Below are 26,784 nucleotides of genomic sequence, written 5' to 3'. Positions count from 1 at the left end.
TTAATTAGGCAGCAGAATTAAAACAAACAAAAGGATAAGGAAGTATTTTTCCCACACAATACATGGTCAACCTGTGGAAATCTTTGCCAGAGGATGTTGCGAAGGCCAAGACTATAACAGGGTTCAAAACAGAACTAGGTAAGTTCATGGAGGATAGGTCTGTCAATGGCTATTAGCCAGGATGGGCAGTGATGTTGCCCCTAGTCTCTGTTTGCCAGAAGCCGGGAATTGGCAACATGGAATGGGTCACTTGAGGATTCCCTGTTCTGGTCATTGCCTCTGAAGCACCTGGCATTGGCCGCTGTTGGAAGACCGGATACTGGCCAAGAGGGACCTTTAGTCTGACCCATTCTGGACGTTCTTGTGTTCCGATCATTGGGACGTGCTCAGTTGCCACGTGATGGGTGCAGCGTAAGTAGCACTGGGAGCTGGGCAGGCCCTTAAATTCACAGGGTATAAAGGTGACAAAGCCTCCTCGCAATGCCCGAGCTGCTTCCACTCAGGAGAGGAATCTCAGAGCTTGGGTCCTAGTGAGGAATCTCCTCTCCACATAGGTTGGGCTAGGGCAGTTATTTGTATAGTGGAATCAGGGCTCCATTGTGCTAGATTCTGTACATAACTAGAATGCAGGCATTCACTTTTGGACAGTAAAGTCAATGAGATGGGGGAATGGATTGCCTGCTGGTGCAGTTCTAACCCCAAGCACCTACAAGGAAAGGAGAACCACATAGGCCCTTCCAGCCTGAGACAAGAAATCCCTTCCCATCACACAGTCAGGAACAATGAGAAACACAGCACGTTCTACTTAAAGGACACCCCATCTTGAAGCACTTCAAATGGACATTTTTGGGGGTTTCAAATAAGCGGCTCTATTTATGGGGCACAGCAAACGTCATGCAAGGCTGCTCTCTCACTAGTTCTAATGCCCGCAAAAAATTAGCTGGGTTTGGGAGCGAAGACCACTTCCCTAGCCTAGAGATGGGTTCCCGAACTTCCCCTGCCCCCCAGTTCCAAACTTTGGCAGCGTTTCGTTTTGGAGCCCAACTTTGCAGCTCTCACGTTCACCCGCTGAGTCCCAGCACATCAGCTCTTCGTGTGCAGACGTTCTGTTCATTTTCGCAACAGAAGGCAGGCTTTGCTGTCACAGACCCCCGCCCCGTGCTAGCGTTTGCCAGAACGTTGACTCTCAAACCCTAGCGAGTGAGCATAGAAGCAACAGAGTCAGTCTATCAGTCTTAGCTGGATGGATAACCCCAGTTACTGTAGTACATGAGCACCTCCCACTCTTTAAATCATTTATTCTCACAGGCCCCTGGTGAGGTAGGGCAGTGTTGTGATCCCCATGTGTAACACTCGTGTAACATGTGATCCCCATGTGTAACACTCCACAAGAACTCGTGGAGAGACTGGACGTGAGGAGCCTGAACACCTTTGTAGATCTGGCCCTGAGCTCACACAGGAAGTCCAAGCAGAACAGAAAACTGAACCCAGGTCTGAGCACACGCGCACACACACACCCTGCTGCAGCACAGCAAGGAAACAGAGAACGTATCCCACACAATAAAAAGATAATTATACAATCAGAGCTGGGAAATTAGCACAGCCAAAAAGCCTGTCTAAATCTCACAACGGACTCCGGGATAGGATTGGGAGGTAAAATTCAAATTTCCAGTGAGACAGGCCCCCAGGTCAGGATTAGGGTTTACTGCAGAGACAGGGTGGAGAAGCTTGAAAAAACTGTCCCCACCCTAAATTTGGCCTTTGGATACAGGCAAAGTGGGGCTGTTCCCTGTCCCCTCCTGACACTCAACCCTGTTATGGTCTTGGCCTTCACAACATCCTCAACCTGTGGAACTCCTTGCCAGAGGATGTTGCGGAGGTCAAGACCATAACAGGGTTCAAAAAAGAACTAGATACATTCATGGAGGATAGGTCCATCAGTGGCTACTAGCCAGGATGGGAAGGGATGGTGTCCCCAGCCTCTGTTTGCCAGAAGCTGGGAATGAGCGACGGGGTGGATCACTTGATGATTACCTGTTCTGTTCTTCCCCTCTAGGGCACCTGGCACTGGCCACTGTCGGAAGACAGGATACTGGGCTAGATGGACCGTTGGTCTCACCCAGTAAGGTCATTCTTATGTTCTTATGAAATTAACACACAAACACACACCCAAGACAACACAACTTTGGCCCTGTAGACTAACTGGTCTATGATTTTAGATGGTAAAGCATTTAAAAAAAAAAAAAAGCAATTTGCATTAATTACCAGGATTAACTTTCTTCCAAAGAGCAACAAAAAGGCCCACACAACAATTTACCTTTCAAATTGCTCCAGTCTAACTAGGGAACACTTATGTAAAGACAAGAATTTAAACAAAATGTATTTTTAATATAAAATCTTGCTTTCTTCCTCCAAGAGAAAAATATTTACCTTCTTCTATCAAACAGCTGGAACGTCACACGCAGAAATGTTATCATGCAGTAGATGAGAGAGCTGGCATTACCTGGCACTGGTTAACAGTGGCCTAGTTAAGCAGAGTGCTGTCCAGAACACCGATATTGCTGTCCATTTAATTTTGCTACATTCATACATGATGATCACATGATCACAGTTGACATTTCTACAGTGCTTTTTATCCGCGGCAGTTTGCAAAATCTATTAACTAATGAGTTTCCACTCCTGGGATTATGATTAGCCCCATTTTACCGACGGGGAAACTAAGGCACAGAGGTTAAGTAACTCCACCAGGGACTTCATTATTGCTAGGCACTTGGATGCCATGGTGATAAGTGGGGATCTAAATCTCCAAGATGGACAGGAGCAAACAGAGACCTCGAGGCAGAAACACGGTCTAGAAGACGGAGAACAGGACTGGGAGCTAATAACTTCCACGTTCACAGCTTCGCTGTGCCGCCTCGGGCACCTCACCGAACCCAATATCGTCAAGGGAAGCATCCTCATTTTTAGGTGCCCAGCTTGTGAAAACGACGGGCTGGATTTTCAGGGGCACGTCATCACCCAGGAAAACAAACTTTTCTGTAATCTGGCCTTGTCCCACGTGGAGCTACTGATTCTCTTTGAACACCTTCAGCATGACTTGAAATTTACAGTGTTACTTTAAAGCCAGGCAGCAGCCTGGGAAGTACTCACCTTTCATGCCCCCACCCACTGCCCCACTGAGGTAACGGACTCAATAGGCTGTCTCAGAGGCAATGGCAGGCCCACATTCTGCAATTTTAGTTTGTTAGTTTTTCCCCTTTCTTGGTTAAAGCCAATAGTGCAGCCCCTGGTTTCATTTTTCAGGTTCCTTGGCCAATTCCCATTTAATAGGCTCTCTCAAAGCCTCATGTCAGTGGTGTGCCTGGGATAACGCTGCCTTCACTGCCATGGGCTCTGGGGGGCGGGGAACGGACCAGCGGGGTTCGGTGAGGCAGTCTCTGTTCCCAATAGCACTGAGCCCTGCTTTCCTCTTAGAGCGGTTTTTACTGTACTGGTAACAGCAGCGCGGTCACCCCCCATCCCAGGTGGAGGCGTCCCCCCCCCCCCATCACAGCATCTGTTCAGAGTGGAGCTGGTGAAATCTTTCCAGCCCCCTTTAACAAAATCTTTTTTTTTTTTAAATCTAGAGGAAGGTGGGGTTTTTTTGGTGGAGGGTGTTTTGGGCAGCAGAAACGACTGGTCAGAGCGGAGGAAACCACTGTTCACAGTTCAGTGCACCCCGGACCTCTCCGGTCCTGCCCGACAGCACCCCGTGCTAATCCAGCACGGCTTCCCCAAAACCACCACCCCACAGTAATCTAAAATGCACCTCAGTCCTATTCCAGTGCTGGGCTCCCCATATGCACTTCCAACACCCTGAGCTCTTCCACCCCACTCCCAGCATATACCCCCTCCAGAGCTCTGCCAAGGCATCTTCTTCCAGACCTGCAGTCGTCCCCCCCACGGCCCCACCCCCATCACACTCCTTAGCATACTTCTCTGCCATTGTAACTCAAGTCTGACCTATATTCACTGGCTACCGTGGTACCAAGTACCCTGCACAGCTCAGCCAGTGCACCTCAGTTTGGCCCTGCATCCCTGCCGACTATTCTAGCCTTTAGGTCCCACAGAGCTCTGCCAGTGGACCTGAACTACAGCTCGGTCCAGCTCTCTGGAAGAGAGAATTTCTTTTCACTACCAGTCTTGTTCAGGGCCCAGTTGTTCCCCATTCCCAGGAAGACTGCAGAGCTACAGTGAACCAGCTTCTACAGAAGTTATTTTACATGGACACTGACCGGTCAGACACCCAATTTCACTTCCTCCACCTCCCCCCACCCTTTTTAAAAAAAATAATAATAATTACAGATATTTGCAAAGTCCAGTCAATTCTTCACGTCTTTTTTTTTTTTAAAAAAAAAACATCAATGCTTCTTCCTTAAAAGTAATCATTGCCACCACCCTAAGAGTCGGATCACCAGACCTGCAACAAGAAAGCAGCGGGAGCGACCCTGTGCTCATGCGCATCACCACTACAACAAATCAGAAGAACCAGCCCAGCAAGCCACCCTATAGAAACAAGCTATTTTTGGGTACAATGAAGAGATTCCAGAGGATTATTAACAAACAGTGAGTAAAACCAGGGGACTCAAAGAGTTTAAGAGATGCTTTTAATTAATTTACATGTTTGAACTTATCGCTGAGTTCTGCTTCACTGTCGAGCCATGGGGCTGACTGAAAGTGAATATTCCTGGACCCCTCAAAGGTCACTAGAGCACACGCACCCCCAAAGAGACACACCTGGGAAAGATAAAAGTGCACTGCAGTACGAAAAGTCCCGTGCCAGGGTGGAGCTCAGTTTTTTCTAGGAACATTATCTGAAAGATAACGAGTATAATCAAATCTCATCCTTCAGGGTTTAGCTCTCCTGCTGGGGTCAGGAAGGTATGGCCCCTCCTCCTACCTATATACACCCCCACCCCTTGCACTAAACATTTGGCCAAGGCACACTGGGAGGAGGACAGCTGCTTTCTTCTGAAGCATCAGGAATCAGGTCCTGGCATAAATAGCGAACTTGATTAGCTAGACCAGTCGCGTTATCCTGCATGATAAATCCTCTGACCAATGCTAAACTAACCTTAGAATGAGGGCTCTCTGGCTCCCCCTGCCCAGGGAACGTCATGGGAGTCTGCCCCCACCACCACCCTGGGACACTGCTACTCCAAAGACACAGACATGAAATCTGCACACCACAAAGTGGAGAGTGGGATGTTTCCCCCGCCCATTCCCAGCACCACCTCAAGGCTAGACAAATGGCCAACCACACAGAACCGGTGTATGAATCAGCTTCTTCCATCTCCTAAAGAGGAACTGGTCTGTGGGAACAGCAGCTCACTCAGAGGAGTCACGTTCCACCTGTAGCCTGCAGGAGTTACTGCCAATACTGACGGTGCACGCAGCTCAGAGATTCTCATCCACACACACACAGAAACTATGCAGAATGCAGACTGACCTCTTCAGCCTGCCTGAATGGTTTTCTTCCTCTCCCAGCGTGGTGGTTTCAGCCACAAAACCACTCTCCAGTACAGACAGCAGGCAGGACTGGCTCAGAGACCTATTGAGTTTGGCACAGACAGTAGAAGACCCTCTGCCAGAGATAGCTTCCGGCTCTCTCAGCCCAAGCCAACAGCGGTTAGATGCACCACAGAGATAACAGGGGCATAGGACTCGAAGTAACAGGCTGCAGGCCCCCTCCCCTTCTCTCCAGGGATTGCTTTAGAGAGGAGTAACTGGGTCTCTCTCCAGATTTGGTGGGGAAGAACAGCGATAGAGAACAAATGGCTGGATAAAGGAACCCTAGCTTGGGGTGGCCATGCATCAGCTACATGAGGTGCACACATACCTCTGAGCCATGACAGGAAGGATGAAATAAGTATCCACTGCTATGGTAACAAAGCAAGGCAACAAGCAAAGGATTTGAGTCAAAGCTGATGCCAATGTGACAGCCACATGGCAAGAGAGCCTCCGCCTCCCGTCATCCAAGCCAGAGGAGTCTGCACATTGATGAGCTTCTTCCAGGGAAGTGAGCAGCCCTCAGTTCTGCTCTTTTGCCCAGCTCTGCAGAACCAGCAGTTCTAGCTAAAGTTACTTCACTCCCATCCCTAAAGCCTCTCACTGTCTTAACCGCTCACATCACACCTAGTGCCAGTTTCATAAATTAAACATAAATTAAATGAAAGGCTTAGACAGAGCCAAGGACTGGAGGAGACAGTGCTTCAGGTCAAATGGGCCAGCCTCCCGAGTTCTGAGCCGTCTGAGTTTCTGCTTGGAGATAGGAAAAGAGGCCGTGAAAGCTGGAGGAGAGCAGGATTTGCACAGTTTCCAGGAGGAGGGCTCTCAATGTCACTTGACTTATTTAGGTACCTGGCATGGAGAAAGTGGAAAAAAAGACCTCCTCATTATACTATCAGACTAGCAATCCAAGTGCAGTCCAGCTAGTGCCTCTCCATTCTCAGATGGTCATCTGTGCCCTTTCTCCTGTGCCGGGTCTCTCGTGCTAGAGAGGAGACAGTCTTTTCAGCCAAGTCCTATCAGGCAGATTCTGTTGATACTGCTGGGCACAGACAGACCCTGCGGTTCCCTCTGCCTCCCAGACTGACGAACGAATCTCGTGCTGCCTAGTGTCACCCACCACACAGGGCGTCCCAGGCCTGGATCAGGCAGCCATGGAAGGGAGTGGGCTTTGCACCAGACCCTCCATTATTGAACCACAATGATCCCAGGGACCATGCTCAGCTGAAAGCCAGCTTTGCACCTGTGGGGGCCCCCAAGTGGCGAGGGCAGGTGGACGTGGTCAAGGGGAATCTGACATCACCTGGCTCCCCTCTTAGGCCCTTTGCCAAATGGGGCGATTTAACTGGCCCGTGAGCTGCGGAGTATTCAGGGCTGCTTCTGTTGCTCGGGCTTACAATCAGCATTGCTGCTCAGCCTAATGCCACACTAGCCAAGGCCAGCAGCAGCCTGGGCTACAACAGAAGAGGGTGAATTTAGAGCAGAGGGGAAATTTAAAAGATGGAGAGAGGAAGCCAGGTGATGTCTCCGTACCCACTACTCCTGAACTATTCCAACAACCCCTAGTCCTGGAAGAGTCATGTCGGTATCACCCTTACGTTGCACGGGACAATGAGAACAGAAGTCCAAGGCCTCAGTTACACTGGGCTAAAACCTCTAGCCTCAGCTAACTGCCACCAGTGACTGGCTACTGGCACAGCTACACCAGGGCAGGCAGGGTGAACCCCTAGAAACCATCATTTGGAGCTGAGCAGCATCAGAATTGTGGCTTTACCTGTTGGCACTCTCGGTTCACACGAGTGCAGCTAGCTAACCGCTGGCTGGGCCTTGATGACCGTAATTGGGGCAAACCCCAGAATAAACAAGGCCTGTCTACCTTAGGAGTAGAATAGAAAATTGTAGGAGTGCGTAGGCACTGTGATCTCTTATCAAAACACTCCAGCAGTAACCCATGGAGCACGCGCTGTACTCAAGAGGAAGTGTTTGGGAACATTACAGCAACGTACAATAAATAGATGTGTTCTCGCTCTGACCCTCGCAGCCCAGGCTGGTAAGTCTTAAAGCAAGCCCCAGTAACGGTGTGAGCACCACAATCCTGAAGCACTCCTATGATGAGAAGCGGGATTTGTGAACCTGTGTTCTGAGACACCCCAAACAGGAGCTGGTGTGAGCGAAGCTTTCCGGGCAGGGTCTACCAACCTCACGAGGGTCCCCTTCACTTCAGTTTATTGCAAATCTCTGCACTTCCCCCTCATGTGCAGTTTCCCAGCTCCCTAGCCGCAATATCCTTTCACTCTTCAATTTTGAGGCAGTTTGCATCCCACAGCCAGCCAGCCGAGGGTTAAAATGGGGCTTTTCAGTACATACGCTGCTGCGAATAGGGGATGGCCAGGTTAAATCTCCAAGGCAAACATACCGTAGCTGGAACCTGCTCCATTTGCATGCAGATCACAGATATTAAACAGCAACCGTTGGGCTTCTACTCCCAGCGGTTCCTGAAACTTCCCACCTTCTTAAAAAAAATTGTTGCAAAGTGAATAGATGGAACATCCAGCTCACGTACCACACCAGTGGTACCCGTACCGCAGTTAGCCACCCATCCTTCCATCTATTTCACCTCCCCTCCCCCTTTTCTTTACCTCACACAGGATCAGGAAATAGTCACTGAGTTTGCAATAAATCTGTGCAGCATAGTGTGCTGATGGCGGGAAGTGAAATAAACAGGGAGTAAGAGCTACCATATCTCGGGGGGATCCATGTGAAAGGTGGCAGTGTTGGGACAGCACAGAGGACCAGGAGAAAGCAGATAGAGAGCTAACAGAGAGAGCACCCCTTTGCACTCCAGGCTATGAGCGCACCTCTGAGGTACGTAGGTATTGCTACCCATACACAGCCTTCAAGTGCATTTCCATCAACAACTACAGGAGTTTGCTCGGTGTGGAGATGTGGGGGGAAATCCATGGCGACAGTTATTTACCCATTAAAATCGAATCTTGCTAAGTCTATCCACCTCCTAATCATTTCCAGAAGTTGCTTTTGAAAGCTGGGAGACCACTCTGAGCTTAGTGCCTGGCATGCCCAGTTTTGCTCATAAAAACAAAGAAGAGGTTGGTTTTGTGTTTGTCCAGAATCCCGAGGCAATTGCCATGCAGCCAGAACACACTGAAGAAGCTCCCTAGAACTGAAAGGAAGCACGAGAGGTCACCGGTAGATAGGCAGTATAAGCCAGTGAACTGAAGGCCATTCAATGGCCATCTTTGTTCTGCTAAACAATGGAAAAGCTAGTGTCAAACCAGAACCTGTTGGGTAACATAACAGCAACTCTGTCAAGCCAGCATCAGGGCTGCTCTGTTGTTCTCTTCCCAGGATAGGGTAAAGAGCCTCCTGTCTATTGTGCAACAGGGCTCTTATATTAACCACTCATGGTAGCCTACTTCAAACTGGAACCCAGAGAGGTCTTCTGGTCCCTTCTCTAAAGAGAGTGATGGGTCCCCCGCTGTTACGATGGGACGGGAGTTACTGGGGGACGTTCTAGGCTTTGCGCTATGCAGCAGGTCAGACTAGATGATGGCAATGGCCTTAAAAAAAAAAAAAAAAAATCTGTGTGTCCAAAACTTGGCCCAACTGAAGTCAATGGTCAGATTTCCATTGGTTTCAACGGGGCCAAGATTTCACTCTACGAGTCTACAATTCCCACCCTGAGCAGGAGCAACTGTATCAGCACCGTGCATCCAGTGCCCCACTGCTACATGAGAGAGAATAGAAAATGGGTCTTTCCCAATTGACAATCCCCTGCACATCACGGTAGTCTTGACACTAACAGCTTGGCCCAGCATTTTGCAGCCTCCTTCGGGCTTCCACTGGAAGGCAAGGTAACTTCCCCAGTGCCCCTGGCCCAGCTGCGTATAGCAATGGGGAGGTTTCTCTGCAGTGCCCCTGGCTTCCAGCGAAGTTTGAAAGCCCTGCAACCACCTCCTCTCCTAGTTCTCTGTCTGGCTCCCTCCAGATGCAGGGTTTACGGAGGCATCAATTGCCCGGTCCTTGTGGAAGGTTCCATTGACCTGTGACGCTGTAATGAAAGCATGGCTCACAGGAGCGCTTGAGAGAGACGACTGAATGGGTTCTATGGTACTGCACCCAGCCTAATCTGTGGCCTCAAGTCAAACTCTGGATTGCAGGCCCCTAAAGATGGTGACTCAGCCTTGAATGGGGGTGTGACCCCTATTCCACCAGAGGGTCTGGAGTCGGAAAGCGTGAACTCAAAAGTGGGCGGGGTCAGCACTGAAGGGGGCAGGACCAGGTCAGTCAGAAGAAGTTAAAAATCAGGCCTAGGACTGAATTTAAGGAGTGATTAAATGCTGTTCTGGATGCACAGGTGTCAATCTGGCCATAATGCCTTAGGAAGATAACATATATTTGCAAACACTGATGTTTTCGTGAAAATAAGTGCTTTTTATGGGACAAATTGCAAGATCCATGAAATATAAATAAATAGGACTAGAGACACCACCAAATGACACCATTTGAAGTGAATTTATTTATGCCTTTAAACCCACCAGGCTCGTATTTAAAGATGAAGGCAGCATGAGGCATTTGAACACATCGCTTTGTGTGAACTCCAGACACCCTACAGAGCCCTGGTGGTCTCCAAAGCCAGCCAGGGGCCCCCTCACCCCCCAGTTGAACAACCCACCAGCATCTTTCATGCGCCACACAGTTTAGCCACTGTTAAACATTCCATCCTCGTTGCAGTTGCGAGCAGTGGCTCCCATCACCAAAGAACACAGCTTCCCTCCCAGTCTTCCACCAGCCCCAGTTAAAAAGGGTTTCTCAATAGTCGCCTTCGCAATATCAAAAGGTGGCAGCGGGCTGGTTTCTGAAGCACTCGGGAGCTCGCTGGTGGTCCCTAAATAAGCAGCCGCATGATCTCATACCAAACATCCTCAGGCTCTTGTGGCCACCCTCTGCTCAGACCACAGAAACCTTCAAACAAACCCTGCGAACAGGAGAGTCCCAGTTCTCCCCCAGCCACCATCTTTCTTTAGCTGGTTCCACCCAAGGGGATATTTCTCAAAGTAAACTCAGTGTTCTTGGGGTTTACCCAAAATATAAACCGTCCAGGACAGACAGACGCTGGAAAAGCTACCTCCAGGGAAAGAAGGAAAACAAACAGTCTCCACTACTTACTCGGCAGAGTCTAGTTAGTTCCCTGTGATTTTAGGAAAGGGAAGAGGACTTTTACCCAAATCGTGTAGGAGTCAGTTCCTATCTCATCTAGATCAAGGAGAGGTGCGGGGGACAAAGATAAGTGTCCCTCAGAGATCTCACCACTAAAAACAAAATGACTGGGTGACAATAGGAAGGTGACTCTAAGAAGTGGAAATAAACTGCAACAGAAGAAAGCTCCAGAATATCCTAGTGAGGCTCCCCATTTCAGAGAGGCTGCTCGTGTCCCCACCAGGCAGCCCAGCGACGTGAATGGGTCTATGGCGTCCAAGGATCCTTTCCTTGAGTGTCAGTGGTTGCGGTTCCATGGCACGAGATCATTCGGGTTTCCTGCTCCCCTTGGCCTGTGGCGGCTAGCTCTCTCTCGGCTGCCACACGCTCCAGGGAAGAGATCCATGAAAGGAAGCCAGATCGACCTGGCACTGTGTGCTGCAATCACTGCCTAGGCAGAGAGGATGAACGGTTGCTACTGCTGTGGGAAATACAGCTCGGCATGCATTCGCTGTTGGTGGTGTGGGTGAGCGCGAGTACCACAGGATGGGATGAGGACAGAGGGAGGGAGGGAAGAAGAGAGAAAACAAAAAGAGTCAGTCTATGGTAGAGGCCCAGGGCAGCCAGTTATGGGGCTTCTTTGGCCAGCAGGGCACACTTAATTGTAGCTACGGGGGCAGGGGGTGACAAAAACAAAAAGATCAGACGTTGGTATGGGAGAGACAAGACAGTGGAGACAACACCTTTTACTGGACCAACTTCTGCGGGTGGAAGGTACTAGCTTTCGAGCTGCGCAGTCTGGGGAAGGAAGCAGAGGGTCTGAGCTACATGCAAGCTGGGACAGATTGTTAAGCAGAAGGGATCACCCATGTGGCAGGGGGTCACTTGACATGAAAAGGGCAACTGGGGGTTAGATTGTTATGCATAAAGGGTTAGAAGTGGGCAAACGAGGTTGGTTGGCAGGCAGCGTGGTGTGTTACAAATTGTTGTAATGAATCACAGAACCTGTGTCCCTGTTAAGTCCACGGCTCTTGGTGTCTAGCGAAGTTCTGAATCTGAGCTCCACAGCTCCCCTGTTGATGGTAGGTTTCTCTGGAGGACAAGTACTGAAAGACCAGATGTCGTCATGTCGGCCCCAGGATACCAGAGAGGGAACGTGGGCGAGGTAATATCTTTTATTGGACCAGCTTCTGTTGGTGAAAGAGACGCGCTTTCAAGTCACACGGTGGAGATACGGGGTCATCAATCTGTGAAAGGCGATCACTCAGGGGTGATGGGGGCGGGGTTTGTCTTGTATCATTTTTCTGTGAGAGTTCATTTAAAAGCCTAGTGATTGTCCAGTTTCACCCACCTGGTTATTATTCAGCCATTTGATGCACCAGATCAGGTATACCACATGTTGTGACAGGCATGCGTAAGACCCATGAATCTTGCATTGGGGTGTTCTGGACTGTGAGGAGCTTGCTTAGTTGGGGATTGGTCCTGCTTTGAGCAGGGGGTTGGACTAGATGACCTCCTGAGGTCCCTTCCAACCCTGAGATTCTAGGATTCTGTGCTTTTGATGACTATGAGTTTAGGGTGGTTGGGAGGGTTGTTTGCAGGCCAGAAAAGGGGTGGGGGTGGGGGGGGCGGTCAGGAAAGATTTCTTTCAGAATGTGGTCCCCAGCAAATATGGGTTGTAATTGTCTGATGATATAATACCCTGATGGGTCAGCATCTGAACCTTTTCTCCATTTGGTTACAATAATTTTCCATTCTTGCTTATAAAATATCTCTGGTGCCCTGAACTGCACCAGTTCCGTGCAGTAAGGCAAATAGGTTGTATTGGGGCTTTAAAGAATGGGGGAGAATGCTGGTCCATTGACCATCATGCAACTGTCAATAGACTGCTCTGTAGGACAGATCTCCTCTGGCAGAGCTAGTCTCTCTGGCCTGGAGACAAAGCAATTGCCTTTTAAATCAAAATGACCATGGCTTGAGAAGGGGGCTCCTTCTCCGAAACCTTTAGAGGATAGCTGTTAGGGCTTGAGCTATTGATGTCAAGTGGGAATTTCACCTGCACAAGATCAGGCCCTGGGCATAATACAGTACAAAGCTGAGACCTTCAACCAGAACCTGTCTGAACTGCTGTTCAATGGCATTCTTACAGGAATAATGGAATGACAACTCAATGGGCTAATTGACAGACAGTGCTGTAGGAGGCTGCAGCTTAGAAAACCTTCTTCTCCAACCCCTTGGTTGCTTTTCTTCTAAACACCCTAACCCCACACTCAGCCCCGACATGCGTTTGGCACACGCTCCCAATATTGCTTAGCTACCAAACTTGTTCTTAGGATACACATGCAGGAAAGTAATTTCATAGTCGATAGATGATCATTCCTGCCCGGGAACGAAACAGCTAAGCTCTATGGAGACTAGCATTATGATTTTGTTTTTATCTCCCAAGTGGGGGGTAGATAGGAGCCCTTCTCTCCAAGCAAAATAACCCAACTTAATCCCAACAGGATAGGAGTAGGGTATTGAGAATTAGATCCAGAAGCGCTTTCCTAATGCTTCATCTGATCAAATTCCCAAGCTAAACCAGTTTGCCACAAATCTTCGGTGCCCTCTCTATGGCCCTACAGAGCTCGCCTCTGCCTTGCTGCTCCTTCTGAGATTTCTCAGCCTGCACTTTCTGTCCAACCGGTTCTGCTCTTTATTTTTGTTTCAGGGAGGATTATCACCATGGCGATGTCCAGGTGACAGCAAGGGGAGAAAACCCACCTGCATTTATACCTTAATCCCTTAAAGTGGGTCAGAAAGAAGCACGTACCTCTAGAAAAAAAAAACAAAAACCACAACTATTGTCCTCCAGCCTATGTGTAATCAAACAAGCAGGGATAGGGTTGCTGTATATCCGAGTAACCTCACAGCTGAAGGGCATTTACAGAGTTCACTAAAGTGATAGGATACACACTTCCTTTTAAAAAGAAGGTAACAAGAAGTTTCTTCTTCATTTGACATTTCAGGACCTGGAGAGCCAGGAAATAAAGTCTCTGAACAACACAGAGGGGACGGCTTTGTGGTCTGTAAACCTCTGGTTTGCAGCACCCAGGGGCCTGTTCTGACCCACACCGCTACACACAGCACATAGGGGCTCTTAAAGGTGCTCCAGCTGGTGGGGGAAGATTCCTCCAGTTCAGAAGCAGCTTGCACACATGGCTCTATGCTGACTACTTGTAGCCTCCGCTGTAGAGGCTCCACAGGGTTGGACAGGGTGTCTCAGTAGCGCTGAGCACAGTGGATATTCTGTCCAGCTGCTGCAGGCTGCTGTGCAGTCCATAGCCAACTGTAAAATAGAGCAGCCGTGGGGGCTGTTCTAATTTATGATGGGAGGGCCATCTCACCCCCAAGCCAGTGCAGAAGCCCGCTCCCTCCCACAGGGCTGTGCCTCTTGAGAAGTGTGCAGCACCGAACATGTCTTTTGGATAAGGCCTTCCAATTAAAAACCTCCCTCCAGGTTTCTATAATGTGCCCATCACCATGGTATCTGAGTGCCTTGTATGCACTGAGCAGGCACTGAAAATCCCGGGTGTGTTTGCCACCATTTAGAAGTGGGGTTCACCCATGTGTCCTTGGCCAAAAATTACCCATCACCTCAGGAGAACCCCATTGTGATTTCCAGCCCCCCAAAAAACAGGACCTCTACAAATTAAATCCTTTGAGTTTGTGCCCATCACGGGTTAAAGCCAGTCTAGGTCTGGATTGGTTCAGACTGTGTTAGCTAGGCTGAGCTGCCACATCCTTGCCCTGCATACAGAGGACATGAATGCAGGAGTTGGAGTCGTCAAGTAGATCAGACTCGCTTACAAATGTGGAGACACACGTGGAACTCCATCTTGACGTAGAAATTAGGATAGACCCCAATTTAACAGTTCCACAGGACAAAAATAACCGAGTGTCCCAGTTTTCTTTTCCACATGGTGCCTCTTCACCACCGGCAACCATTGCAGCTTCACACACTGGTGAAACAGAGCAAAGCTGGAAGTCCACCTGGGGACCCAGCGTGTCCTGAACTCGAGACTCATGGCTCAGTCTGCTCGTTTATTTCTGGCCTTGTGATGGAGCAGAGACCAATATGCCAACCCAGCCCCTTTCGGTCCTCACCTCAGAGAGCATACATGGATTTTAAAATTTCCTGCCCAAGTACCAATTGTGCAGATGTTGGATTCTTGGCAGGGAGTGCATGCACAATCCCTGAGGTAACAAATAAATCCCTCCCGAGCACATGCTCCGGCTAAGCATACACTTAGTGTGGCGCTGATGCCCACACCCACCCACCATGCTTACAATGAAACTGCACCTTCGTGCCCAGCAGGTTAAAGTCACGAGGAAAGAGATTCATGCCAAGCCTCCAAAATCCATTGCAGGAGCAATGCTGAGAAGGAAACCAGCCAGATTCGTGCCCTCTGCTGGGTTTCCTGCTCACCAATTACAGTCTGTCCCTACTCCCTGAGGCTGACTCGTGTGAACAAATATGGTAGAGAGCCAAAGCAGTGCCTCTGGAATCCACCGATCTGTTGGAAATGACCATCACATGGCCCTGTTAGTGGAGACAACTCTCCAAAGCAGACACCATCAAGACACACACATACACACCCTAGCTCTGATATGGCTAACCAAAATGCAGCCCTGGTCTCTGTTTTGTTTTCTTTCCTATAAATTAGAGAGGTGTGTTGTGATAACCTGCTTTGCAAACATTGGTCCATATGACTGGATCTTCTCCCCTTCACCACTTTTTTTTTAAAAAAAATAAAATAAAAAACACAGCATGAAAGAGAAGAGAGGAAAAATGCCTCCTTTTTGTGCATGGGTAAAGAGAACTAGAGAAGAGACCAGCTTTGCAGTGGGAAGGGAAATGGGGCCAATGCAATGGGTACTTGGCTGTCCCTTCCATGCATTTGCCCTGGAGCTGACCTGTAGGCCAGGAGCTGGTCAGCCCAGCTGTAAACAGAGTGGTCTGTGACTCTAGGAACAGTCTGGGATTAATGACAGTACAAGTGGGGTGCTTCTGATCAAAAGATTCTCCAAAACATACCTCGAGTGCAGGCAAGAGCTTGAGAGCAACCCTAGCCATGCTCTGACTTAGAGGGAGGCCATAACATGATCCTCTCATTATGAAAAACTCTTGGCAAAACTCCACCTTCCATGTATCCTGTTAGCGATTTTGTATCCGGTTTGGGAATTCCAAGAACATCTGCAACGGTCTTTTGCCTAACCGCACATCTGTGAACCGAGGCACATCGTGTCCCTACCTGCCGTGCTCTGTCATTAGAAATGAAGCATGAATTCCCTTCTCACTAGTGAAACACATGAGCTTCAGTACCCGGCCACACCTGGAGCACACAACCTCTTAACCCTAGGCCCTCTCCTCCCTTGGACAAACAAAAAATACATTGCATTCTTCCTTGTCCCCCAAAGGAGGGAGGTCAGGGAGTGTGTTGTGATAACCTGCTTTGCAAAGGAGGAAGATCAGGGAGTGGGTGGGGGTTAAAAACAAGAGGCCACTCAAACAAACAAAATCCCCAAATCCGGTTAGATTTCTGCATTTGTGCTGGTCACCTGCAAAGTGCCGGATAGTTTTGGGTGCTACACTTCAGACACCTAAAAAAGGGACCCAGTTTGCAGAGAATGCAGAGCACCCACCCGGGGGGGGGGGGGGGGGGGGGGGGGGGGGGGGGGGGGGGGAGGACAAAACAAAACAAAAACCCAAAACAGGCCATTCTGAAAAGCATCTGCAAATCACTAGTCCCTAGCCAGCAGCGTGAGCTGCCATTGAAGTGTGCTGCACCCCAGTCAGGGGATCACAGCGAGAGCTTTTGGGTTTAATCCAATAAAGCTCTTCTGCACTTAGAGCGGATTTTAAGTTGAGAGAGAGACACTCTATTTCTAACAGAATGCACTGAAGGTGAAATTTAGTCCCCTTGTGCAGAATTGGTGTAAGGCCTCTGCATCACCTGGACTTCAGTTGCACATAGATTTTGTGCTGGCCCCCTCTGCACAAGCTTAAATTTCACGCTAAAGAAAGTGTTCATACTTCAGCCCCTTTTCCTTGGATTTAAAGCAGTGATGCTCAGAGAGAGGCTCGAAAGCCACAAGTGGCTCTTTAATGCGTCTCCTTCGGCTCTTTGCAGCACGTTACATTAAAACACGGTGTGATTTAATTATTAACCAATCTAAGTTATTAACCAGTCAGGGTGCATTTACGATGTTATTAACCAATTGTAGAATACTTGGCCAGTCATTTTGCTGTGAGAATAATATATTTTGCTAATTTTACTTCCTGATTCTTTGTACCTGTGTGGGGTTTGTGTTCAATATAGATTACCTATCTAATCTAGAGGAGAGAGAGAGAGAATGAATTCACGCTACTTTGGCTCTCTTGAGTAATGTTGGTCACTAATTTGGCTCCTCAATCACTGAGGCCTGAGTATCACTGCTAGTAACACAAATCCTGTGCAGGTACAAAGAATCAAGCAGCAAAATTAGCTAGGGACTAGAAGCAGAAAGTGAGGCTGACCCCAGCCCAGTTTCACCACCAAGCGGTGCAAAAAGGCAAGAGTAGCAGCAGAAAGAAAAGGACATTTAAAAAAACCACAAAAAAAGTGTCAGTGTTCCCAATCTAAAGGCGCATCATCGGGAAGGAATTCCTTTCACGTGTAAGGGGCCAAACTCTGCCCTCAATGACACCCATACACGGATGCTGGTTTTGAGGCAGCCGATGATGGAACTTGGGCCTTGATCATCCATCCACTGCCCCCATCCCACTCTTGAGAGGGTCTTTTAACGTGATCCTAAATCGAAGACAACTGGACTCCCTTCCTTTTACTGATGTCTACCACAGAGTGCCCCGCTCAGGGCCTTTAATACGAGTTATGTCTGTAAAGCTCAAGTACCGTAGGACACAGCGATTCAGGAAAACTAAGGGCCCTGCCTGTGTAATACAGGATTTTATTTAATAGGATCCAATGGCTTCTGTGTTCTACTGATCTTTCCTCTTCCCCACCTCCACCCCCTCTTCCAAGGGCTCTAATAGCCTTCCATGGCAGCAAGAAACTACCAATGCAGGTCAACGGCCAAACAAAGTAATTGAAGAAAAGTGAAGGCGGTGGAACTAGAGTGGATTGGAAAGCAAATACCCTCCCCTCCCCACCACATGGAGACCCTGAACTGGCAAGTACATGTTTTCCTAGCGCCTGCCTGAGTTTTATAGAGGAACGGAGCTTACCTGGCATCTGCAGGCTGACTAATAAAGTGCTCTGCGGGGTGATGGAGGGATTGAAGACCCACACACCAGACTCAAGTGATTTATGCACAGCAGAGAAACTCCTGCTGCCTCCGTGCTGTGACGGCTGCACACCGGGCACCATTCCCACAACTGCCTTGCTCAGCTCGGCCCTCCCACTCCGACCCCATTTATATCCCCAGATCAGAGATGCAGAAGCCTTCTCCATCTCCTGGAAGGGGTGGACCAGATGGTGCCTATTGGAGTTCAGGGTTTGTCTGGTCCAGTTAAGCAACTGGACTTTCACCCCTTTCCCTGGGAGACTATTCCACAGGCTAACAGCAATGCAAACTACGTTTTCTTTTGCTGAATCATCCCATTCATCCTGCTTATACCCCAGGGACCCCAACCCATTCCCCTCCCTCTGTGGAGTCTGCAGCCTTCAAATTTTTGAATATATTCTCTCAACTCCCCCTGCCATTTCCTTGTCCTGTAGCCAAGACACACCACTCGTCAGGAATGGTCTAGATACTACTCAGTCCTGCCTTGAGTGCAGGAGACGGGACGAGATGACCTATTAAGGTCCCTTCCAGTCCTACACTTCTATTCTATGATTCAGTGCTTTGTCTCTTGGATCACATAGTACATCCTTCCAGTTCCTTCATCCGGTTTTTTCCAGCTCTTCCCTGAATCCGTCCCGATTTGTCTGCCTGCCCCCAGTATCATGGTGCCCTGAAATGCCAGTGTCCCAGGTACACTCCACCTGAATCACATACAGAAGAACTATCACTAAACGTGATCCCTCCGAATGTGCAGTCCAAAATTGCACAGGCTTTTTGTGTGTGTTGTTGTTATTTTGTATTGCAAACTCACATCCTATTCGCTGTGGCTGAACAGTTTATAAGTCCCCTCCCATCCAGAATTACAAGGGGCAAGGGAAAGTCTGGATGGAATGTCTACTGCCCCTGGGGATACATTAGGTAGGAAAGCATACATCCAAGATGTAGCAGATTACAAGGATAATTCCTAGGCCTTCTGAAGAGAGGACACCAGAGGATCAGTTTAGCATCCCCTCCCTAGCAGAGAGCACCCATAAAACCTGACCCATACACCGTAACTCATGAGAGCTGGCAGCCAACGCTCAGAGGCGATCACAGTCTGCACGTAGGCAGCATAACCCTTCACCTCTGGAGCTCCGGCCGAGGTTAAGGGCATGATATGGAGCGAGGGGGAGGGAAGGGAAGGGAAGGGAAGGAGGTTTATATGGGTTAGATTTTTTTGAAAGTTGATGTAAGCATCTGCACATGTGTATCTGCATGCACCTACAGGCAACGAGGCAGCACGCTAGCTGCATGCATGTGCAGACACACCCATTTGCATGCATGCATCAGGTTTTGGGAGGCAAACATTTGGCGCACGCCGCTGCATGAAAATCGGATGCTGAATATTCCTCTCTTCACCAATTGGTCAAGAGCAGTCTCAGGCAAAGAGCAGGACGGTAGAGCTGCAGCAAAGTTTGGCCTGGTGTTTATGACTCCAAGTTTAAGTTTTCTTTAAAAAAAAAAAAAGGAAGGAGAGGACTAAAGTTTCTGTGAAATTGAAGAAACCCCAGTAAACATAGTTATGAAGACATTCCCTCAGCACTGGCGGTCTGGATAGAGCACTGCTCTTCATGGAAATGAACGGACTGTTCTTGCAAGAGCTGGTTAAATCCTGCCAACACAGTGGTCACAAATTTTCTTTTCCAAATTCCAAGTGGCCACTGGATTCCCCCATAGGGTGACCACCTTTATTGGATGGAAATAGGGAAAAGCCACATGAAAAATAAGGGACAACGCTTAGTATATCATGTATTTTTCTCTCAAGTGTTCATTTCTTACTGCCCTCAAGTATACAATGCAATTATCATAAGCTTCAGTTTAGTGTCTAAATTGGTACGCATTATCGGTTTTAATATATTTCAGTACGCCTTAAAATAAGGGATGGGTGGTTACCCTACCTGCCATGGTATTTACTCATCATATTCGCTGGTGCAGAGGTATTTCTGTTTGAGGAAGAGCAGTCCTGTGAATGGCTACTACTTCCAATTATTTAATGTCCTTGTCTCACCCGTCTAATGGCTAAATCACAGAGGACAACAATCGACTACTGCTGCCCGAAAATGGAGTCACTCCTTAAGGTCAAATGGTAGATGCCTATGCTTTGGTGCTGTTTGGGTTCAAAGTGTTCTGAGCCATGGTCGGGAAGATTATACATGCAAAGAAGAGGATTATTCATTCATTATTCACTGCTACTTATTGACCTGTACACACCACAAATAGTTATTCAGACTACAGGTTGCTTGCAAATTGACCAATAGTTGTCAGCATCAAAGACGTTCTCAGATAGTCAGGCTTGGTTCGCTATCAATTAGTGAGAACAGAAAAAATGGTTAAATCCATGCAACAGTTTACATGAGGAATAAAATCAGTCAACCAACTCATTATTATGGGTTATTAAATGAGCAGCCCTTGTGAGCCCATATGCTACTTGGCCCTTAACAAATACAGAGTAAAAACACAGTCCCTGTCATGGGGAACTTAGATTCTCAATGAATCAGACAACACAGTACGCTACATGACAAAAGGTGCAGGAAACATTACTACGGAGATGCTTTTATATTCCTCTGCAGAATGGAGGTGTAACGCCAACACCCCTGGATTGGTCGTCAGCAATTTGGGGATTTAACCTGGGATCTTGATGCACGAGCCCCTGGTGCCTGCTCAAAGAGACCTGGGTTTCTTAGCCAAGGCTGTCAAAAGCTTTGCGGTCTCTAGGTGGCCTAGCCACCACTAGAGAGGGACAAAGCACCAAGCCGAGCGGGCATGGCTTACAAAGCATTCGAAAGCAGCACACACAAAGTGTGCACTGCAGAGGGATTTAGACGGAGAGAGTAGCTGGATGCACAAGGAAAGGGAGAGAATGCGCTGGATACGATAAGCAGAAAGGGAATCAAGCCATTCTAGGATCACATTCCAAGCGAAGTGAACCCACAACCTAGGTTAATTCAGTTCCTGAGGTCACTGCCTTAGTAACTGTTCCAAGAGGTTCCATAAACAAAGAGTCAACAGAGGTGGAGGAGGAGTGGCAAAAAAATGGGGTCAGCCCACTCTACCAGGATTCAAGGGGCTCCCCCTTCCTGTTCTGTGGTACCCAGAACACTGGCTGTCCTTCTCGGGAGGTCAGTCCTTGCAACCAAGCTCCATGCTTAAAGTAAACTCGGCTCCCTGCTTCAGCTCTGTCTACTTAACAGCCCAGGCGTGACACAACCAGCCAAGCATCCCACAGTCTGCTAAGGTGATGCAGGCCACCAGTGGCAGCCTATGAGAGTTGGGATGAGAGAGTCGAAACAGCACTCCCCACCTGAACTTCTCCCCCACCACCACCCCACCAAGCGTGGTTTGAAATCCAGAGCCAAATCAGAATGGAATTTTACAGCCTAGCTGGTATACCAGAGCAAATCTGAGCCCATTCTCTTCCCAGTGGGAGTAACTCTGGGAGGACAGGGTACCAGTTGGGAAGGAGAAGAGGTGATGGAACTGAAAGGACACCATAAAGCTATTTTAAGCACAATTACGTAGTTAAACATACATAAGAACAAAAATAGCCACGCCGGACAGTTTCGAAGGTTCATCTAGTCTAGTATCCTGATTAATATCATACCCTGAGTAGTTAGTTAATATCTGGCATGTTCCTGCAAGGTACAGAGGGAGAAGGCTCAGCAGCTAACTGGACAGGGATCCATCAAGCACAAATAGTTTCCTTCTTCCTACTTAAAGTTACCTCCGCAGCCTCGTTCGAGCACAAAATGCTCCTGGAAGTCGCGTCCTAGATTTGTGTAGTTCAACTATGTGCTTTTAGACAGCTGATCCATTCGACCACAGAGGTGGCCGCATTTCAGTGGCAGGTTAAAGCAATTATCCTATAGAATAACTGTGGTTAACTGTAAAGTGCTTTGGGCTGGATGAAAAAAGTGTTACAGGGCTACGATCGTGTGACGGAAATCATGAATATCATGGAAATTGTGAATAAGGGTCACAAAATCTTGGAAATGGCTGTAAAAGAACAAACAAACAAAAAAAAACCTCCACATTTGATTAGGCTCCCCAACTGAGTGGCAGTGTGACCTGGTGGCACTGTGACCCCATGCGCTAGGTTGCAATGCCTGGAGTGGGGAGCCGAGCCCAGACCCGCGGGACAGAAGCCACAGCTGCGAGGTGAGCTCACTCTTCAAACCTTCCCCCCTCTCCAGGCCTCACCTTTCAGCACCCCCACTATATTCTATGTATGTTGATGTAGTGAAGACTAGGTCGTTTGGTGATCCTCCCTGTGATTTATCGGGTTTTTTCCTGCACCTCTCCCCTGAAATTTACTAAAAATGCGCATGCCAAAACTGTAGCCTTATTTAAAGTGTAATTCATGAAACAGTGTCTTATGCCCCTCAAGGAAAGATGATGGGTGGGGGGGGGAGGGGGAGGGGGAGTGAGAGTAGATACTCGGCTTGTCTTCTAAGTTAATTTCATGTAAGATCGAAGGAAATTGTTGTTAGAATCCCTCACACAAAACACAAGAAGTGGGGGAGGAAGAGAAAGCAGCAAAATTAAGTGGCTCAGTGAGGCTGCTTAGCTCATTTCCTTTTATATTCAATCCCTGGTCTGTTTCCCACCATCCACCTCCCTAGTCTACGTGGAGAAAGCAATCAATTATTTATTTTTTACCATAATCAAAGCTACCCCCCCCCCCACCCGACTGGAGTCACCTGTTATTTACCTGGACAGGTGTCACTCCAGTGGCACAGACCTCAGAGAAGCTGGGCAGGAGCCAGGCCTCTGATTAAGACGCTGGGGGAGGTGGGGGGGGGGACGAAAAACAAATGAGAGGAGGGTGAAACTTTTTGATTAATTGAGAAACTGCAGCCTTGCCATGTTTGAATAAGATTACGCAAAGGAATGCGGGTCTCCTTTTTTGTGTGTTCGTTCAGTTGAAACAGAACGAGTTGGGTTAACTCCAGACAGGGAGGGGAGGACAGAGAAAAAAGACTCGTGTGAACTGGTCCGTGCTCGGGATGGGGGCGGGGGGAGAAAGGGGGTTCAGCTGCTTTCTTATAATTAGTTAGAGACTGATCCACATTTGAGGCACTGGCGGTAGAGCGGCTGTATTTGCCTGGCTCATTTCAGGAAAGCTTGTACTCCGGAAAATCAAAAACCCCACTCTGCACTTCCTCCTAACCCTACCGTAATTTCGCTTACACCCTCTCCTGTCCCACTGAACATACTGTATTCCAACAATATCTGCTGGAATTTTACAGGGACACTTATGGTCCTGAATTAGGTCCATAAGACCTAAAAACGGTAAGAAACTGCACTGTCCATTTGTTTCCTGGCTACCGCTACTTTTAAATTTTAAGACCTGCCCCTTGCGCGCAGAGCGCAGAAGCCATCTTGTTCTCAGAGCAGCGGCTGCCTGTTCCAAAGGAGATGCCTACCCTGTGCTCCCTCTTGAAGATGCTTTATTCTTGTTCTTTCTTGCCTTGCTGTTTCCTTTGATCTAAAATTGAAGAGCCAACTGCACGGCCGCTCTTTCGGTAAGAGGGGAAAGAAACAACACAACAGACGGGGGGGGCACAAGTTTGACACCACCATGTAACGACATTAAAAGTCTGGTAGACCAGAGGCCCTTGAGGGAATGCTGCTTTTTACGAAAACCATGAAATCTCATTGCACCAGCTCACAGCAGCATCTCTGGAGGAGCAAGTATTTTTGGGGAAAAAAAACAAAACAAAAGCCACCCTTAATTTTTCTAATACAAAGCATATCTAAGAAAACAGACCACCATTAGCTACCATTGGGATACCTTTTCTCTAGCAACCCCAAATAGCACGTTGGCCATTACAGAATTGCACTGGTTTGTTTCCAGTATTCCACCAGGACTTCAGGGATAGTGTATAAATCTGCCTTTTACCTATTTGGACTCTGCCTTGACAAACCTGGGAGCTGCCCCAAAGTCCTATGGGAGTCCTTCCATTGACTTCACTGGGATTTGGGTCAACCCTCGCTAGCACAGAGCTTTTCTGCCAAAAATCACCAGACAAGTACTTTTCTCCTCTCCTGTGTCCAATCTGTGTCATCTGCAGGACTTTTGTCAATAAGCCGGAGTACAAGGAGGGAACCAGAAGCAGAGAGAAGTATCACACCCACACACATGCAATAGAGCAACTAAATATTTTTGTCCTACCGTTTGTGACCGTCTCCTAATGGAGGAGTGTGTTTGATCAGCATCTCCACTACATCCCTGGGGCTAAACCCCCAGAACAGTCTTAGGCTCACACAAAAGATTCCATCTACCCATCACACTTCATATCTCAATCCAGCCCTGAGTCTTCCGTCTCACGCCCCCAGTTCATTTAGTCTTCGGCTCACCTATCCCGCTTCCCATGTCCAAGAATTTAGTGGCGTGACATCATTGCACAAAACCTGCTGTCTGGCCATCGTAGTGGCTCCTCAGAGCTCTTCCCTGATAGAAGCCTGCTGTTTAGAGCCATTGGAAATGCTTCATGTGTTCATTTTGTCAAATCTTGTGAAAATTCAAATACGATTAAAAACACAAGCAAAATATTATGGGTTTTTTTTGTTTTTTGGTTTGTTTGTTTTTTTGGCAAAAGCATCATTTTATATCAGTTTATGGAGTAGTAGAAACTTACTGAAACTTTGAAATTTTTGCACTTTTCAGCCAACACTGCTCTAAAGCTGGTTGAAATTTCTTAACCAAAATCAGTAAAACAATTTTTTGAGAGTTTTATACATTTAAAAAAAAAAAAAAAAATTCCCCAACCAGCTCGAGTGATACAATCTCTCAGCTGAGCCACCTTACTCAGGACATTTAAACTCTATGCCCGCAGATACCAATGCATGAGAAGGGGTGTTGGCCCTTAAGCCCGAGCCTGAGCAAGGTAGAGCACCTCTGGTAATGGCATCTAGATTCAGTTCCTCAGGGCCCAAGCCAGAAAAGCTTTTCAGCCCCGAGGGGGCGGGTGGGGTGAGGGGGAGAGAAAGAACAAGAAGTGCATAAAAACCAATCAGAAGCCCTAATTAAGAATTGTCTTAACAGCACCTGAAGCGACAGACAATATGGCAGGTGCAGGCAGATGCCTCCCAAATGGGTTGCCAGGGCGGAGTCATTTCTCTACAGCAGCTGCCACTCTTGATTTTGGCGTTGCTCTGGCACAACTTTACGGAAGAGAAGCGTGATGCCGGCAGCCCCAGCAAGGACTCCCCCTGCTTGGTCTGCTCAGTGATGACCAATTGCACCTGCCGAAACTTTTGCCTCTCTCCAAACACGAACAGGGGCCAGGTAAGGCTTAACCCAGGGCAGCCTGGCTCCCCCAGGCCTGCTTTTTCAACCAAGCAGACACGAGTCAGTCCAGCAAGTCGGATTTATCACACAAGGATGTAGCAGGAAGCGTCTGAAACTAGCCACCAGCCTACAGGTACATGGCGGCAGCGCTTCCAGCTTGAAAAGCTGGCTTGTCACAGACAATCCTGGCCTACAATATCAGGCCCTGCAGTACAGGGCAGAGGGGGTTGCATGTGCTGGATTAACAGCTTTAGAGATTGGAGTCCCAGAACAGACAGCAGTGGCAGGTCAGCCATCCCCTGTCCCATAGGGGAAGTGAGTATCAGCATTGACCTGGAGGGGGTCGTTACTGGGCTGGGAAGCTGAGCGCCCATTTTGCACCTCTGTTCTGTGCTGCTACCGGGACTGTTCACTGGAAACCAGATAGCGCCACTGAGTTGGTTGCCTGGAGGCTAGACAGCCATCAGATGGGAACAATACAGAAAAATACAAGGAGACAGAACCTCAGCTGGTGTAGATCAGCATAGCTTCATTGAAGGTAGTTAGGGATCTCTCCCTTAGCACATATATGGCACTTTATGGACATTTACTCAACGCTAGGCAGAAGCTAACTGGTTATAAAATTACTTTAATCACTATAATTCTGGCCTGGATTCCAAAGGCACAACAAGATCTCACACAAGGGAGGGACAGAACCCTGCAAACCAAATTCCCACAAAAAGCAACAGCTCCTAACACCATAAACATCCCCAGGATCGCTCACCAGGGGTAGGAAATTATCTTGAGTTGCTACAATAATTTAGCTTTGTTTCAATTTCTAGCCAAAGTCAGACCTGCCCACCATGTACTTCTATCCCACCCCCCACCAAAGCAGAAAAAACCACGACCATCAAAGGAACGCTGCCTAAAGCACGATCAAAGGCCCTCATCGGTGCAATGCTGATTAAAGGAGTCCACCGGGAAGGGAAACACACCAAGGCATAGCATTGCAATCTACTTACCTGCCTTCCCCACTAACAAATGCCATTTCAGACTACATTGCTAGAGCTCCAAGCGCCTCTTGCTGATAGCCAGAAGGCTTCTGAGGAGGACTGTCTCGGAGAGAGCCAAGGATCAGTGTTTGTTATGGTATATGCCCCCAATAGCCTCTTTCAAACCTCACCCTACCAAGGCAGTCACTTTCCTCTTTCAGGCAGCAAAGGAGGAAGTGATCTTCAAAAACAGAGTGCATCTGGTCACCATACTGCAACGCGGCAGCATATTGAGACTTTCAGCGTAGCCGAGACGACACTAAAATCTTTTAAGACATCATTTCTGACAAGTGCATTGATAAAAGTTGTTCCTTCTTCCCTTTTTTGGGCAAT

At 48.3% G+C, this 26,784-nt stretch overlaps 1 protein-coding gene and 1 long non-coding RNA gene across 9 annotated transcripts in view; both read right to left on the bottom strand.

Moving 5' to 3' along the window:
• SLC39A11 (solute carrier family 39 member 11) overlaps positions 1–26,784 on the bottom strand; it is a 399,980-nt gene that overhangs the window by 18,686 nt on the left and 354,510 nt on the right. The window lies entirely within an intron of this gene.
• The window catches only part of LOC122463006, a 77,238-nt gene continuing 60,551 nt past the window's right edge, over positions 10,098–26,784 (bottom strand). The window contains exons 2-3 of the long non-coding RNA XR_006285931.1: positions 11,770–11,954; positions 10,098–11,275 (exon numbers count right to left, since the gene is read on the bottom strand). This is a non-coding gene — a long non-coding RNA (uncharacterized LOC122463006). The remainder of the gene's footprint in view (positions 11,276–11,769; positions 11,955–26,784) is intronic.

This window comes from Chelonia mydas, chromosome 14, assembly GCF_015237465.2.
Source record: "Chelonia mydas isolate rCheMyd1 chromosome 14, rCheMyd1.pri.v2, whole genome shotgun sequence".
Taxonomy (NCBI): Eukaryota; Metazoa; Chordata; order Testudines; family Cheloniidae; genus Chelonia; species Chelonia mydas.
The sequence above is the reverse complement of the archived record's forward strand: the minus strand, read 5'-3'. Positions and strand labels throughout refer to the sequence as shown.